Source organism: Thunnus albacares, chromosome 16, assembly GCF_914725855.1.
Source record: "Thunnus albacares chromosome 16, fThuAlb1.1, whole genome shotgun sequence".
Classification (NCBI taxonomy): domain Eukaryota; kingdom Metazoa; phylum Chordata; class Actinopteri; order Scombriformes; family Scombridae; genus Thunnus; species Thunnus albacares.
Window position 1 is genome coordinate 21,898,444 of NC_058121.1, and position 18,314 is coordinate 21,916,757.

The following is an 18,314-nucleotide window of genomic DNA, read 5'->3' on the forward strand; positions in this document are numbered from 1 at the left end:
TTAGTGGCATCTAGCGGAACAGACTTGGCAGAAATGGAATATAATAGTATGTTTTAATTAGTGTATAATCACCTGAAAATAACAATTGTTGTGTTTTCGTTACCTTAGAATGAGCCCTTTATATCATACATAGGGAGCAGGTCCTCTTCCATGGAGGCCGCCATGTTGCACCGCCATGTTTCTACAGTAGCCCAGAACGGACAAACCAAACACTACCTCTAGTTCGTGTTTTTTTCGAGTTTCGCTGCCACCATAGTGGAGGTGGACGGGGAGGGGTATTCAGTTGGTTTCAACCTCACAGCTAGATGCCACTAAGTCCTACACACTGGTCCTTTAACTTAGTTCGGGTGTGGTTTGGTCACATTTGATTGACAGTAGCAGAGAAACTTGAGGAAACAACCCAATAACTGTCATCACGTTTTGATTTAAATGTTGCTAAACTCTTGATTAGTCAAGAAAATTTGTGACCTCTGCATTTGCAGCTTAGTCCCGTACACTTCAAACTAGTGAGAAAAACCAGAACGAAAACACAAACACAGAAATCTCTCATTTCAAATAACCAGAGCTGCTCTAATGTTGATAGAAAACAGTGTGTTCATGAACGATACCATTTCTCAGGAGCCTGTTGAGAAAATACATTTTCAGAACCTTTAATGCGAAGCCAAAATCCACACAATACACACAACATCCAGCCAAATGACTACAGGGGTTACTACACTTGGAAATTAATGTTATGCGCTCGTTAAATTATAAAGGGGCACCACCTCCATTGATTATTTAATTAATTAATTAGGAGGAAAATTAATTACATCAAATTAATCAGTGAAAGTGGTGAACTCTGAGTACCTCGTCTCTGTTGTAAAGGAACACAAATACAACGACTTGATGATAAATCAAGATACTTATTGAACTAACAAGGGATGAGTGGAAACACTAAGCATATATACATATATACAACTAGAATGAATGAATGCATAAATGAATGGGTAAATTAAATGAACAAGTTATTGCTGACAGAATGAATGAATGAATTAATGTTATGTAAAATGAGTCAAGAGCCCAATGAGGGGCAATTAACTCCAACTAAAGCCAATAAAAATTAAATTTTGGGTAGCTCTTTGCATCAACTGAGACAGAAGCCTGATAGATGGTTTTCCTACTGTTTCCGTGGTGATGAAGGGCTGATGAGGAGGGCAGACTCTGTGATCCTCGGGTCACCAGGGTGATAGCCGGATGAGAATCGCTGCAGCAGGTTCAATGAAGCACTTTGTTTCACCGCTTCCCAGCGTCAGACTCAGCTTTCAAGAGATTTGGAAAAAAAGGGAACACAACGAACAGGCCGTGACTGACGGCTGGCTGGGTCGAGAGGAGCAGAGAGGTGAAGAAGCAAAAGAAGCAAGCCAGTGAACAAGCCAAAAAGCCACGACAAAGAGTTGTACAAACCTCTTATAGTCAAGGAGGCATGTTTTGGAAGAAATAGGATCCTTGGCGCTCTTTTTGCTGAACGCCCTGATTTCTTAGTGTGAAGAGAAATCTGGCCTTCAACTTAAAGGGGAATCATTTTTCCTGTAGAACATTTGAAAGTTACGCGCTTGCAGATTGGATACTCACTCGTTCTGTCAACGTGACATATCATGAAAACCAGCAGGAAACACTTAGAGAGAGAGAGATATTAGATATATATATATATATATATATATTAGATATTAATTAATCAAATAAACACAATAACATCAGTACCTTTATTTTCTCATCTGTAGCTAAGAACTAAATAACAGTGGAGCACATCTAAAGTAATACATGATCCTAGCACTCAAACCGTAGCTAAATAATACCCTTATACTGGTTAATATCAAATACACTCAGATATCTGGTAAATTACCAGATTTTTAAGCAGAGTTTGAATTTCCATAATATCAAAAGGTTTTGAAACATAATAAAAGTCAACATTGGTTAGACAGGTCATTCATTAGACATTCATTGTGAATAAAAAGAGGATAGTAAGACAGAGAGCGACTCCCAGAGAGGAATGTGGAATGTGTGTGCTCCTGCATGTACACAGACAGACTGTTAGACCAAAAGAAATCATAATGTTTTTGAACAAATTTTAGTTTCCTGTTATCTTCCTGGGTTCGTCGCCTACGTGATGGTGGAAACAGGACATTTCTGACATAAACAAAGTAGAAAATGTACAACTTTCAGAGTTGTGGTGTATATATTTGAAAGCATTTTTTAAATATCAAGTACAGTACATAAATAGAAAATATAAACTTCTAGGGACAGACAGAGGGGTTGACGTGTTTAAAGGGTGTCATAATGTGTCTAGATGAGGCCTGTGCTGATTGGCCGACAGGACATGCAGCTCAGGAACAGTAGAAGAAGACTAGATTTCACTCTGCTATCAGTGTTGCTGCATGAGTCACATCAAAGAAAAGTAACCTTCCTTTGATTTTCAGCAACATCAGTACTGATCCAGAAGGTGCTGAGCTGGCACAATTAAGAAGCGTTATTGGTCTTGATCAATGATGATTGATTGGGGTTTTTTTGTTGTTTTTTTTTTTTTTTAGACCTACACCTCAGTATCTGTTGCTCTGTTTTAATTTGCCTAGCTGGGGGTCTTGGAGTCAGCATTCCCTCTGGCACTTAATTAGGTGTATTTATTTAAGCTGTGGGAGAGAGGGGAAGCCGAGGGGAATTGTCAGTGAAATAGTTTATAGCGCATTGATCCTCCAGACTAATTCTCATTCCACACAAGCCCCCTCCAGTTCACCACGTGATGCCGATTCCCTCATTGATCTCCGGGGTGCCGTTCGACAACAGTCGTGACGAAACGGCTCTGGAAACTGCAAGGTTGTTTCTGCAGCTGCCTCCTGCTCTTTATACACGTGATAACAGACAGACGTGATGGATACAGTATATATTGTACTGTTTCACATAAATCATCAGGTGATTGGTGGTGGCAAGCGGAGACAGTGAGATAGTGTGGAGAGGTGTAGATGACTGATTGCATGTGAGAATAGGAACATTGGTGCTGTATTATTGCATCAGTCTAGGAAATCTAACCACCAAGAATAAATCTATGGTTTGAGCAGATAATTTAACATGTGCACATCAGAATTTATAACTGAAGTGTTGCCTCTGACTGCTGCAGAAAATAGCCTTTCATTTGACTCTTTAACGATTGGGCAACCCCAATGGGAGACACTTTCCTTCTACTTTGCCAGGCTACATCACCAAACACTTTGAACACCCAAAATCCACCTCGACCCTGAACATAATCCAGACAGCAATTACCCATTTTCCTCTCAAGTGCTTTGACATGATGAAACATAACCATAAGAAACGTTATTCACATCTCCATCATGAACATTTTTTGCAACTTTGCACATGGGTTCATTACAAATGTTTCCTCATTTTGCAGATAAAAACATGATCCAGGTAGCATTACATTTCTGTCAAAACGTGTTTGCTGTTGCAAATACAAGTAGTATGTAAATGTTTTAGGAGACAGTGTTGCAATTATATTTTCTATGATAGACAATTGCCAAACATGACTCCAGACCACACTGTGTCGTTTTTCACTAAAGTTTTTGTATGGATTAAATAAATGAGATATAGGAAATAGGGCGTAGGTGCAGATCCAAGTCTTAATTCCATTATGGGCAGGTGGAGACGGGGCGGACTTCAATAATGACCAATCACATGACCTTTAAATGCAGCAAGAGGTGAAACAGGGGAGAGAGACTGAGTGAGAGAGAGAAATGAGTCCAGCTTTGTGAGGCCCCTGATGTTCCAAAACATACATTCAGGACACCCCAAATATTAACATACATCAATCCAAATATGCTGGCTATGGTAGAAGGAAGATAAAACTGATGTGTTCTCGTGTGCTGCAGATGCTGGTAACCGGTGCCGCTGCTTATTTTGATTAATACATTTAAACTCCACAGTTCTACTCCTCGTCTGCACATTTGAAGTCATTTATGCTTTCACATACATACAATATCCTGAAATGAACAGATACAAAATGAGATTTGGAAATTAGTGTTTGAAAAACGAGCAAGGTCAATCACTGTTTCGTTTAAATATTTAAACGATGAATGAAGGTATCCACAAGGTGCCAGCTGTGTGTAAAAGCAGGGCTGTGTTTAAACCTGTTTTAACATGTTTTCACACACATTTGTTCACGTCATATATAATATTGATGGATGGAGGTCTACCCTGTTGAGGAAGGAGCACGCACGGCACAGGACCTCCGGTTGTTAGACGCTATTTTACACTCTGATTATATGGATACACATCAATGCATAGAACTGACTACTGCAAATATTTTGACACTTGACTGTAAGTGACATAACTGAAAACTCATTGTAATGATCCGTGTGACATGACAGATAAAATATTTTGATTATCTAAACTGAGTTCCAACTTTTATGTAATAAAAATGTCCAGACAGATTCGATGGAGCTCAGGACGCATCCTGAAGACAGCAGCATTACTTCAAATTATTTTATTGCTAAACTTGGAATCTGTGAGTAACAGATTTCCAGTCTGGTGTTTAGAAAATGCAGAACATTAATTACCGTAGATCCTGACCGATCCTGTTGATCCTGATCACGTCGGAAGATTGAATAATTAATGAAGTTTCCTCTGCTGTGCCGTCCACGTGTACACTGAAGCACAGTCCCTCTCTCAAATCAGAGACTAGATGAAATACACGTATGATGCTGTGTGACTACAGATGTTTAATAAGCATGTAAAAGATCTGATGTTCTATGAATTCTTGTGGAAAACGAAGTCCAACAGTATTCCAACATATTTCTGAACTCCGAGTCACTGTATTACACTCATGTGGATGATATTATTGATAAGAATCTTCCTTAAAAATAAAATTGTGTTTTGAATGTCAATCTGCAGTAAATGAAAGAACGTGTAGCAAACTGAAAGGAGCCGAACTTAACATGAATGAAAGGTGTTTTGTTTGTGTGTGTGTGTGTGTGTGTGCACCTCTGCAAACTGAAGCCACAAAAATTGCGAAACCTGCGTGTGCGATAAGAAGTGGTCTGAGCAGGTTTTATCACAATCGCAATGTCGTGCCAAAAATGAGCACCAAAATTGCACTGCGCCACCTAATCTGCATAAACACAGCCTCAGCTGCGCCGCTACGTGAAAATAGGGTAATGAAAATGTGAAAATGTGTTGATTTGTTTCTTTTCATCAACATGATGGCTAGGTTTCTTCCCTGAATGCAGGAGAAAATAACTATTCCCCTCAGTTTCATTTTTTTTTTTTTTTCCCCATACTTCCCTGTAGGGTTTTCTGTCATGAGGACTGTACTGATGTGAAAAGGTTTGACCTCTGCAGGAGGGATTGTCAATAGTCTGACCCAGGATCACGCCTCCTCAATTAGGCGCCTCACAATGATTAGCTGATTTATCACAGAAAAAAAAAAAAAAAAATCTAAACCATCAAGAAGCAGGCAACACCTTCCACAGAATAATATTGATGTTTTTGGAATTGATGTCTGTGTTGGCACAGAGACTAATAAATTGCTTTGATCTGGCCAGTGTAATGCAATGCCAGGGAAAATAGAGGGATTAGTGCTACTGATGAAATAATATGAGGAATGTATAAATGAAAGCTTTATGGACTGGAGAGATAGAAGATCAGAGAAGATAAAAGGATATGAGAGTGGAGAGATGAGTTGAAAAAGCAGCCTTTTTGCAACCCAGTCAGAGAAAGAAACAGTAGGAAAAAAAACAACTCCTGGATTATCTCAACATTTGTATTTCTTCAGAATGCGAACACCCTATCAATCTCGCTTAGAGAGCAATGTGTGTGCTTTAAAGCAAGCAGTTGAACTGAGATTTAGACTGCCATGTTTTCTTTCTCTTTTTTTTTCTTACTCTCTCTCCTTTCCAGAGAAAGGGCCATGAGGGAACCACTGCTGCAATGCAGCAAAACAAATCGCGAGAATCTGTTAAGTGAATGTGATTGTGGGACGTAGCCTCTCCCCTGTATCTCTTCTTTCTCATTTTCACTTTACTACCTCTCTGGTTGGCTCTCTGTGGTCAGACGTTAAAATAAAGAACATGCTAAATAAGAAGATTGGAAGATTAAATGAAAGCAACATATTTGTGTATTTTGGTAATGATGGATTTCTAGATTGCAACTGTTTGTTTCATAAACTTGATAGAAAATCTAGTTTTATGTCGTATGTGCTCTGCCCTTTAATGGACTTTGCCATTGGTCGGAGGCACCACCTCGGCATCCAAGCCACCACCGCCATGTCTACCGCTCAGGTCGGGCAGATGCACCTCTGAGTCGCTGTTTGGGTCGGACCTCCGGCCCATGAGTGACCATCCCAGGCCTACCCAGCTGCTTCCTCCTCAGGACAAGCAGTTAGCTGCACAGATCTGGTTTGGTTCACGGTTTGGGAGGCCTGTGGCCAACTTGTTTGCAAAAAACAGAACATCAATGTCTTTTCTCTGAGGATGACTGAGTCCCCCACCCCCCCCCGAAGTAGCCCACCCAATGTAGCCCTCTGGCCTGCCGGTCCTGATGTGACCGATGATGCAACTGCTTCACCGGATGCAGCATCTGTCAGTGATAGTCGTGGCACCGGAGAGTCCAATCACTAGGTGGTTCGCAGACCTGCCTTAACTAGCAGTGTTGGACCAGTGGCCGGTACTGGACCTGCCCATGGCTCTGCGTCAAGCAGGGGGCTCCATCCTCTTGTGCCTGATTCTGTGGCGCCTTCCTACGAGGGGCCCATAGGCTGAGGCCTCCCACTCATTGCTTGATTCCTCAGTGGGACCTCCAAACAGTGCTGGAGGGCCTAGCGGGTCCACCTTTTGAACCTGTGGATCAGGCAGACCTAGAGGTGCTGTCTATCAAGACGATGCTCCTCTTAGCCCTGGCATGGGCTAAGAGGGCGAGCGACTTGTGTGCATTGTCGGTGTACCCTTCCTGCTTGTCTTTCAATGATGATAGGGGGTCTGTGGAACTTCGACCAAATCCGGCCTTCAGGCCCTTCGTTTGCCATGGCGGTTGGACTCAGGGAGCCTGTTTGTCTGTACAGCAGCTCACTCACTGGATCTGTGATGCTATCTGCAGGAGTTATGACGGTGTCTCCATGGAGGACATCTGCCAGGCTGCCTCCTGGTCCTCGACCTCAACCTTTGTGCAGTCGTATCTCAGGGACATGACTGCTGGTTCAGTGTCTCATTCAGTGCTTGGTGCACTGTCTGGGACCTCATCTGGAACAGACTAAGGTGTTTTTTGGGTGGGTTCGGACTAGTGTTGGTTCGGTCCCAGCTTGGGGTACATCTTACCCCTGCGGCCTTTGCAGGTTTTAACCAATAGCGAAGCCTGTTAGAGGGCGGAGCATGTCGGACATAGAAATAGTAGTTACCAGGATTTAACTCCTGTTCTATGAGTATGTGCGTAGCCCACTAACTACAAGCCCAGCTGGTCCCAGTTCCTTTGCAGCATGGGGCTTGTAGGCTATAGGGGGAGGGCACCTCCTTCCCGCCTGTTGGGCGGTGAGTATAAAGATATTTTCTCAGGGTGCCGAGTTGGTGCTGCAGAGGGTAAACCAATGCGAAGCCCGTTAGAGGGCTACGCACATACTGATAGAACTGGAGTTACATCCAGGTAACTACTATCTATTTTCCCATTTCACAAAATCATGCACTTTCGTAATATTGTAGTCTCTCTTCTAGCAGATAGGGAACCGACGCAATGACTGTGACATTAGAGTATATCCAAAAGGCAAATATTGACTGATACAATTCACCTGAACACCATTTCAAATCACTGCACTGTTTCACTAATGTAAAATACTGTCTGTGCTGTGGCATGGTCTAGTTTAAGGTTGTCCTTTGTTCCCTTCAAGGTCCATGTGTGATAAAGCACCTCTTAAATCTGCCACCTACAGTGTTCACTTCCACAGGTGTTGTCCAACCACACAAGGATGCACCACAGTTTTCAAATATATTGTGCATACAGATCCTACACAACAAACGTGAAAACTCTTATATGCAATGCTCAGCCAAAGAAAGCTCTTACATACCATATAAGAAGGTGAAGAAAATAGACGGCACACACCATAATTTGGTTTATGCACAGGCTAACTCGTGAGTTACATCATGGTAAGCAGCATAAAACAGATTTAGATATGTGTTTCATCTTCTCAGCCCTTAATCCACAAACCTTCGAGCTTGCTGATGGCTCCTAACAGCCTCCTATTCCCAAACTAGACTGACATTTCCAGCTCTTGGGAGGGCACGAGAATCAGGCTGCATGTAAAAATCAGTTGCTCTCTCCTTGACCCCAGTCAGCAGAGGCTGACGTGCTTACATGTGCACAGATACAGTCAATATGTGTCTCCCCCTACTCAGCGCTCACTGTGGTAGCAGTCCACACAGTGATGGAATACAGAGAAACACCCAGAGGGGTAGCAGTGTGTACAGTGTGCATAATTATGCAGCATATAACCACCTCTGGGCAGGGAGATTTACTGTAGACCTAACTGAAAATAGCCAGATATAAATATCAGTGTTCATCTTGCATGTTACAATCTTTCATGTAATCTGTAGTTTACTGCTAACAGGGGACTTTAGTTTTCTAACTTTAGCTTTAAGTCTTAATTGATGTTGCAAACTTTTAGTGAACAGTTGCTTATTTCCACTTCCAGGAGCTACAGAGCAACATTATCATTCCTTTGAAGTTATGTTTCTGTCCACCTGGTGATTTAAGTCCAGTATTCACTCTCCTCCTTTAGTTCTGTTTTTTACGTCTATCACCTTGTGAGGGAAATATCTGGCCCTTTAGCTTTGTCCACCAGATAGTCGCTGACTGTTTCTGTTTGTAGTTTGGTGCTGAGCTGGCAGTGTACAGTGGGCTTTTAGAGCTTTTTTTTAAATTCTGAAAACAGCTGCCTGCTGCGACTACAAACGATGCTATGAGAGCACTGGGAGAGAAACCAAAACAGTAAAGTTTTGGGCCAGACAGTTAAAGAATGAGCTGAAACTCACTCTAAAGCTCAGTGAAGGTGATAATTCTCTGTAGGTTCATTACCATGAGCTCAGCCTCTATCATTACACATTGTCATTTGATACATTGGTATTATAAAAATATCAATAATAGCTGTTTTAGGGGTGTTCAGGCAGAGTGTGACATACCTGAACTGTAGCTATCCAGCAACCAACTATTGTAAAGTGTGGAGTGGTTTTGTTTTTGTGTGATCACTCAGCCTCTGACTGATCTCAGAACTCACAAGGAACTTGTTGTTATTTTCCCCAGTTTCTCCTCCCAAATTTTCCACTCAAGTTGAAACATTCTCAACTCACATGTGCACAGTTTCAGCTATGTTCACGATGAGCGAATTTTCATCTGTCTGAGCCCACTAACATCTTCCTATTTACTTAAAATGTAATCATGCTGTGTCTAAATTTGTACCCCCCTGAAGTAGCATCAGGCCTGGAGAGAAACCCTGTCTAAAGCATAAACTCGAAGAACAAAAGTCCCCTGCCATGCTGTCGTTCTGCAAACCAAAGCTCTAGATTGGTATAGTTAAACACTAGCAGCTAGCTAATTGTGCAGACACACAGCTACATTTAGGAAAAGAGCACCCCAAAGAACATTATTAAACTTTGTCCAAAAGCCCAATGACAATGATACAACATATGGAGATAATGAGACAGACATAATGTTAGATGATGCTACTGAGCAGCTAAGGCACCTTGGGGGTTCACCAGTGTTGCTGATCAATACCACTCAGCCCACTTTTACATCACCACACGCTGAGAATTTGAGCTTTTTTAACAAGCAACCTGGCCCAAAGTCAGTGTATACGTAGAAACAGCTGTTTTTGTAAAACCATTAGCGACATAATTAATGTGTATCTCAACTAAAATTCATTAATTAGATTTGCTAATGAGAAATTAGCAAAGGTGTTTGTTTTGTTCAAAATTAACATATAAAACGTGGTGAGACTACAGCGAAACTGAAGTTCTGTCAACCAAAGATGAGAACACTGAAGGATCCTGGACTGTCTGTCTACAACATCGTGTCTTTCTGTCCCTCTTTCTCTCGCTTCTCTCTCGCTCGTCACCTGCAGAAATCTCTCATCTCCTCAACATCAGCATCATTTTTTTACCACCACAAATCACAGCCACCAACCTGTCAGACAAATCAGGGCGTATTATGCAATGAAAATCATGTCAGCACGTTTATAACAAGTGCCAAAACCAGTTTCTCCCAACAGCACAGGATCCTACTTTGTGTCTATGAGCATAAGTTACAGCGGTATGAATATAAATGAGTGCTATGACTAAGCGTTATCACACTGTCAGCGTACAGTAAACAGCAGATCTTAAAACGTTGTTCTGTTGTTTGGCAGCATCAAGTCCGCCTCACAAAGCCGGTGAAAGGTTGGGGACGACAAAGTTGAGCAACTGAGAGGAGCCGCAGAGAGAGAGCAGGAGAGAGGATTTTTCATGTCCAACCATGAGAAAAACTGGAATTAATTTATGTTCTGCAGGTCGACATGAGACTCATTGCCATGGTAACAGGCCATGTGCCACACCACCTCCCATCTGCACCTCCTCCCACCCTCCCTCCCTCCTCTCTCCCCTCCTACAGCCATCACTCATCTATGGAAGATGACGCTGGTTTATTCTCTCTTGTCACCGCTGCTGTCTGAGAATTAGCCCCTTTGGATGTTGAATATTAACGAGGTGACAGACTCGGCTCAAACCTTCCCCACCGCAACATCCAGGGGACACGTCACACCCTCTAATTAACAGTCCCTCTGTCTCTGTATTTGTCTCACTTTCTATCCCTCTTTCACTCGTTATCTGCCACCGCATCTCTCTCTCTTTCTCACTCTCTCTCAGCAAAATCAAACTACATGTTGACACAGGGAGGAAAAGAGCCCGAGCTGAACCACAGCCTGGCAGTGGATGTTTTATTTCCCCACTGAGTATTTGAATGATCACGGTGTGGTTTGTTGATTTTTTTTTTTTTTTTTTTTTTTTTTGGCCTGTTTGTCTCTGAAACTGTGGACAAAACCTGCAAAGGGAGCGCCTCTAATTTCAACAGGATGGTTTTGATAGGATGTTGTTTACCAGTTCAGAGTGATCACCGTGTGGTTTGTTGATTTTTTTTTGGCCTGTTTGTCTTTTAAAACACGGACAAAACCTACAAGGGGAGCCTTTCTAATTTCAACAGGATGTTTCTGATAGGATGTTGTTTACCAGTTAATGTGGGCTCAGAGTAATCACTGGTAATGTTAATTATTTCCATATGTTCTCCCTGGTGACCAGTGTAAACCAGGCATGAAGTACAGCTGTGTTCTAGTGATTACAGTCTTGACTTTATGGACTGAGTATCTGGTGAGCTATGGGACCTTCAAGAGGACGTTCCTTTGAAGGCACTGACATTTTGATCTGGTGTCCTTCAGGCAATACTTTGACAAAACTGCTCCCTTTGACTGGAATAAACAGCTTGGTGCCACAGCCGAAAGAAAAGACAGAATCAGATTTTTTTAAATAGACAAATATAAAAATAATGCAGATACTTAAATATTTATTATTTTTATTGTAGTGTGGCTCGAAGAATGGCACTGTTGGTCCACCATTTTGATCCAGACTGAAAAAAATTTAGTATGTTCATTCATAGCGCCCAGACGATGAATCTTGACTTTGATATCCTTCTCTTTCATCTAGCGCCACCAGCAGGTCAAAGTTTTCACTTATCCACTGACATATCTCAACATGTACAGGATGGATTCACACAAATGTCTGTACAGACATTTATGGTTCCCAGTGGATGAATCCTAATGAGTTTGATGATCCCTATGGCTTTTCCACTAGCACCACCATGACGATGACGTTTGTGGTTTTGAGTGAAATGTCTGAATAAGTTGATGGATTGCAACAAAATTTCATAGAGATATTTGTTTGAGGGCGTTAATCTCAGGGTGAATTTTAATAATTTCTGAGATCCCTTAATTTTTCATTTAATGCCATCATTATGCATGTTAGCATGCTTACATTAGCATTTAGCTCAATGCACCACTGTGCCAAAGTATAGACTTACAGCGCTCCTAGCATGGCTGTAAACTATTCCAACAAAGTAATGTCATAACTTAAAGAGGCATCCCAAACATGTTTTATAAAGCTTTTGAGACTGTTAAACGTCCAATTTGAAGATGAGTGCAGCAGTAGAATGTGCTTATATTCCTGTAAGGAACATTTAATAGTGTGAGGAGTTCAAAGGTCAAAATATTTCCAAAACGTTTTGAGATGCTCAAAATGATCAGGTATGAAAAAAGGATTTTTGTTACGTATGTATTCTACTTTGAAAAAAAAACCTTTTCAAAAGTAACCATGTGTTTGGAGCAATTTTTTCGGTTTTCACCTTTATTATAGGTATTTCAAAAATGCCTGAAATGATAGTGGTGTCGCATATCACTGCCATGATAATAGAGGGGCCTGTTCAGCAAAAACGTTCTTTGAAGGCTTTCTTTACCCTCTGCAGGACTTCACTGTAATCTTCGCTGAGGGAGAGCAGATGTCTGACAGAAGTGCAATATCAAAAGAAATGCCTTGTGCCCTTATTGTTTACCCTATGTTAGTCATTTAATTCAAGGTTAACCAGCAGAACTTTGAACACAGTCATCACTGCAGTGCTGGTAGAAGTAGCAGAATTGTTAGCAGAATAGTGCTTATTGCTGTGAAAAGCAGTAAAATCAACACATCAGGTATCAATAAAATATAACAAAATAAAGACTTCAACTCCCAACTTTACTGGCAGCAAGTAAAAAATAATAACTTCACATTGAATGCCGTGATGGATTCATCAGCGCTTAAAAATAGAGCAGTGAATCTCTTGATCCTTGACTTACTGCAGCTTCAAAAGCTGTGCGAGTGCAACAATAACGCTTTCAGCGGAGAGAAATATTGACATCTGGTTCAAAATTACTGTAAACAATAAATCTGATCTCATAAAAATGTTTGCTGAAATACGCTTTGCCCGAAAATCTCCCGCTAGCTGCTGTTGACTCAGAAGATATTCAGTGGGTGAAACAAAACCCCATTTGCAGCAAATGTACACAGAGTGTGAGCAGCTATATAAATCCTGTGCTACAAATCCAGCCACAAGCAAACCCGATTGATTGAAGATTGCATTTACAAAAGGATCCTTTCAAGTCCATCGACTGATTGACTTGGTGCATACACACCCACTGCTGGGAAGCTCCAGAAAAAGCTGCAGTGGTGCTAATGTTGTACTTAGCGAAAGTCACACGAGATAAAAGCATCAGATGAATACCTAAATCTAAAATATGGCTTTGCATATATACATGTCGTCACAGGTGACTTTATTTTAAGGCAAAAACAACACATATTCCATCTCAGTTTGATCTATGGAGGCAACTGCCTGCTTCATGGTTCCTTACATTTGTCTCCTGCGTCTTAATGGCGACTCAAATACCAGAAGAGACAGCTATAAGTGACTAAGTGAGTCCTCTGGCCCGTCTGCTCAACAACACACTTAAAGGCAAATCTCAGGGGGGCCTGCATGTTATTTAACAAGCGCTCGGCTTGACCAGAGAGGAGGAAGAGATGAAGAGAAAGAGACGGAGAGAGTCAGAGGAAGAGAAGAAGAGTGAGTCAGAGAGAAGAACGTTTGTACTTTCACTCAGCAGTGGCACGCAGGCAGGCAGCTTAGAGCTCCCGTCAAGCTTGCTCCAAGACACAATAAAACTTTAATGAAGTTATGCTGCTGCCGCATGGTAATGCAGAGTCTCAGGGGCTTGGGGAAATAGGGATTGGCTGGAGCGTGCCCAGAGGTGCGTATTTCAACTGTCACTCAGCTAGCATGGAGAAACAGCAAAGAAGTGAGCCCTGGTCACACAGGTAAACATGTTGCCTTTATCAGCCCACAAACTTCCTGTTCAGGCCAAAGTTTTGTTTCTGGGTGGGGCCGAAGATGAGGTAAAAGTGTCATGTCAGATTTGTCCCCGTCCTGATTTAACTGATGAGCTTGTCAGTTGGTGAATAAATAATTTAGTGGAAGAGGAAGGCCAGCACGCTGTTAACCTCTGTCTTCTGCAAAGCTCCTGGAGCTCTGAGTAAGATGGAAGAACAGACAGAGAGAGAGAAAAGAAGAAGGAAATTCAAATTTAGATGATCCACAAGGGGAAATGTTATTTTTGTTGTCTACATTTCATGACGTCTTCACAAAAAAACATCAACATTGGTCATTTGTTCAAACAGTTGAAATCACCTGCAGTACCAGTCAAAGGTTTGGACACACTGGGAAAGTATGTCTGTAGATGTTTAAGCTTTCCTGACAGCCACCTCTTGCAGCCATGTCAATATTTTCTGTCAGAAGTAATGTAACATTGTTTAGACACCAGCGTGTAATACAGCAAAATTCGGTCTTGACATTTTTTACCTTTGAGGGAACAGAGAGCGAGAGAGAGAGAGATTTTGAACACTCATTCATCACTCACAATCATCTTAATTTTGTGCATTCACCATGCATTCAGCTGTAGAGACGCGCAATGGTAATGTTCACTATAAAATGTGGAGCGTTGTGGAATCGTTAGCAGAGAGTAGTGTACATGCTATGGATCCTACTTATCTTCCCACTGTGGCATTTTTGAGGGTAGTAGTGGATTCATTGACACACACAGTATTCAGACACTCAGAATGACATATGGTAAATAGACCACTATATGGTAAATGTAGCCAGAGTTGACAACAGAGGAGGCTATCTAGCTAGTCTTTGCACTGTTCACTTTTATATAACCATGCTGCTCCGCAAAACAGGTGTGGTTTACAGACAAGTTATAAGTCGATGGTACAAATACTTGTCTTAAATGTTTGGTTGGCGAGTAATCCAGCTAGCTAGCGTAAGCAAGGTTTATAGTAAGTTAACCAAGCTTGGAGGGAGATCACTGTTAGCATCCCGTTACCTACCAACAGTCAAAATTGGTCTTTTCAGCCATGAATATGATCTTCTCCAAATTTTAACCAAGTAATTTTAGTTGCCTAAAGCGAACCACATCTTAATCAGTCAAGTAGCAGATCAGAAAACATATGAATCATTTTAGTAACATTCAGTTGAAAAGGTTTTGGAAGGCAGTGTCACGCCTTCATCAGAAAATGCTCATATATGGGTCATTTTGGAATCGAATGACCTTATTTTGTTGATTTGATCAGAGGACTTGTTGAAATTTTTGGATTTTGTCTTTTGGACTCTTTCAGAATTTCCCTTCGACTTCATATCACACCGATGTTTAAAAACACTCCACCTTTACGTTATTGTTGCCATGAAATGATCACTGAAAAATCTTGATCAAAGTATTTCAAGGTACCCTTGGAAAGATGTGAAGTGATTTAGTGTCTAAAGATCTTTGTCAGCTCTTTCCTGCTTCATTACATCCTGGCTTTTGTGTGGGCTTTTCTTCCTCTCTCTCGCTCTATTTTCTCTCTCTTTTTTTTTCTTTCTTTGCTGCAGAGGTATTCTTGGCTTGTACTAAGAGGTCACCTCTTGATCTGTTTGTTAGGGTCGACTAACCATCGATCTGTTCCCCTCCTGCTCCCTCTATCTTCATCGCTCTCTTCCATCAATCCCTCTGGGCCTGCAAAAGATCGTCAGTCAGCTTGCAGCCCATCCTAAGGAAACACAATCTCCTTGAATCTCTGGGTTTTGATCTTTGGCCAGAAGTCGAGGCAAATAAGCTTTTCCACTTAACAGAAAGTCTCAGAGGTGCACTTGTTGGGGAAGAAAGGCACTGATGGTCAGAGAAAATCAGTCATTTGTGAAGGTTTTGTCTGTAGAGATGAGGATTTAGAGACTCCTGTTGCTATTTTGTTGAATAATTTTATTAATTTTTGGTTGTACCCAAATCCCCTAGCTTTTCTCAGCTTTCTCTGCAATAAGAGGATAAAGTACTGCATTTTGCTCTGCAGACTGATTGACTCGTCTATAAATCGCACGGGTAATTTTGAAGTCCGCATGCAACTTGGATGCTGAAAAAAAATGTCAATATGTCCACAAATTGTGTTTATAAACCGTAGAATATCCCCCGAATGAAGCCCTTGCAGCACATTTGTCAATTCAATACTCTTAAACAAATAGTAAAACAATCAGCTTTTGACATGATTTATTTCATGGCCAATTTGCCCGGTATCATGCATTTCTATAAAGTTTATTCCACAAGCCGCAGACTGGAAAGTTCTCACAGAGGAGTGCATGAAATTACTTTTACTTTATGAGCATTCAACAGCACTTGAAACCCAGAATATAAGATCAGAAAACACCAGTTAACCTCTGTTTGGAGGGTCAATTTAGCTGACATGATAACACTGAACATATTTTATAGCAGCAGTAGCTGAAGTGGAAACTCGAGATAATGGGCTTTTTCTGCCTTGCACACTTACTGCTGTGGGAAGATTTCGACTGACAGTTCATAGGCTTTACATGACTGCTGCTATCACTCTGGCGGTTTCATTTCAGACATGTAATAAGAGAAGAACATGAAACATTAGCAAACCAGCTAATCCAGCTGTCCAAAGTTTAAAAAAACTGTCTAGTAGTCAGCCCCTCAAAGCTCATTGATTAACATATTCCATTTGTATAGTCAACACACAAACTGAAGTGTAAAAACAACAATGTGTGGATTTATGGGGAGTTGCGCTGGGCTACAGCATTTTTGTCATCACTGTGAAGCCACATAAACATTGTGCTAGGCGGAGGAGAGTGCTATCAATCTTCTTATATAACTTTCCCCAAAAAAGTGAATAATTGTGTTTCCCAAAATATCAAAATATCTGTTTATCTCAAAACACCTACCTTGAATAGTCAACTCATTATCATTCCATCCTATCTGTATAGACATATTTTACCGTCCTTCAACATTCACTCCACCCGTTTCTGTCTGTGGCCAAACCCTTTTAAGTCCCCAGTCCATTTGGATGCCCTCCAGGTTTTGCATTTTAGCATCTCAATATAATCAAGACAAATCAGCAAATGTCTTTACCTTTTACACACAAGAGCAGCTCATTTTACAGGGATTTATTAATCAATGTCTTAGAATATATAACATAATGCCATTTGACTGCTTTACCTTTGAAAGCATCTCATTACACTGTGAGTACAAACAGCCTTAATATGGGAAGTTATAGTAGGAATAAAAGAAGTTCCTCCCGTTCAGCATTTTGTTGTAAAAGGTTTAAACAATAGCCCTCTCAGTTACATTCAGATCCAACAACCTAACAAATACACTTTAATCCACGGGTGAGAAAATGACAGGCATGTTGGCAGCAGTACAGTTGGATAGGGCACATTTTGTTACATTTTGTTAAAACCTAATTAGACTGTAATGGCAGGAAGATAGAGTCCAAATGAGTAAATCATACCCAAAAACACAACAGCATTTTAAGAGGTGGTAAAGCTGTTGCCATGGATCCCACACCCCATCTGGGAAAAAGCAGCCATTCATCTTGGATGGCTGACAGTTAATTTATTCCTGCAGCTGTTACGGATGCACAGTAGAGGCACAAACAATTTACAAATTTGTACTGCGGCTGTATCTGTGTGGGCTTTTGTGCTTAAAGGTTGTTATGTTTGCGTTTTGATGCGGTATACACTGAGGAGTGATAGTAAAGATGGATGTGGGCTAATTAGACTGAAGTCATGGATTGGACTCGATATAACGATGTTGTGAATACACAACAGTATATACATTTCTGCCAACTGGGATGCTTCACTGGAGAAAGCTGGTTGAAAGCTGAAAAATATGGATTTTAAAGATAGAAGTTATGTTAAGTCAAATAAATATTATGCTTTTTTGTCATTAATCAGCCATGCCTCCATTTAGGTGGCTTGCGCTATAATTTCTTTGCATTTATCAAGTAACATTAGTAACATTCTGTAATACAGAATGAAGTTACATGATCTAATTGTTGTAGTACTTAGGGGCAGATAACCAGAGCAGAAGAAGCTGGTTTTGTAGGTATTACACTGTTTCACTTTTCACCTTCACCAATGATCCAGTCAGCATCAAAAGGTGACTGAGCTTTTTCCATTGCTGCTCCCAGACTGTGGAACAGTTTGCCCCTCACCATCAGATCTTCCCCATCGATCAGAACTTTTATATCCCAGCTAAAGACCCGCCTTTATAGACTCACTTGAGACCCCAAAACATTTTTTATAGCATATTAAAAATGTTAATTTTGCCTGTTACATTTTGCGTATATTTATTTTGTTTTGTTTAAATTCTTCTACTGTATTTT

At 41.0% G+C, this 18,314-nt stretch overlaps 1 protein-coding gene across 3 annotated transcripts in view; it reads left to right on the forward strand.

Moving 5' to 3' along the window:
- Positions 1-18,314, forward strand: part of LOC122999612 — a 59,312-nt gene that overhangs the window by 16,114 nt on the left and 24,884 nt on the right. The window contains exon 7 of one of the 3 annotated variants that reach the window (XM_044376656.1): positions 10,406-10,592. The exons of the other annotated variants lie outside the window; for them this stretch is intronic. The gene's annotated coding sequence lies outside the window, so the exon portion shown is untranslated. Of the gene's footprint in view, positions 1-10,405; positions 10,593-18,314 lie in introns of those variants that run through there. 3 annotated transcript variants of the gene reach the window in all.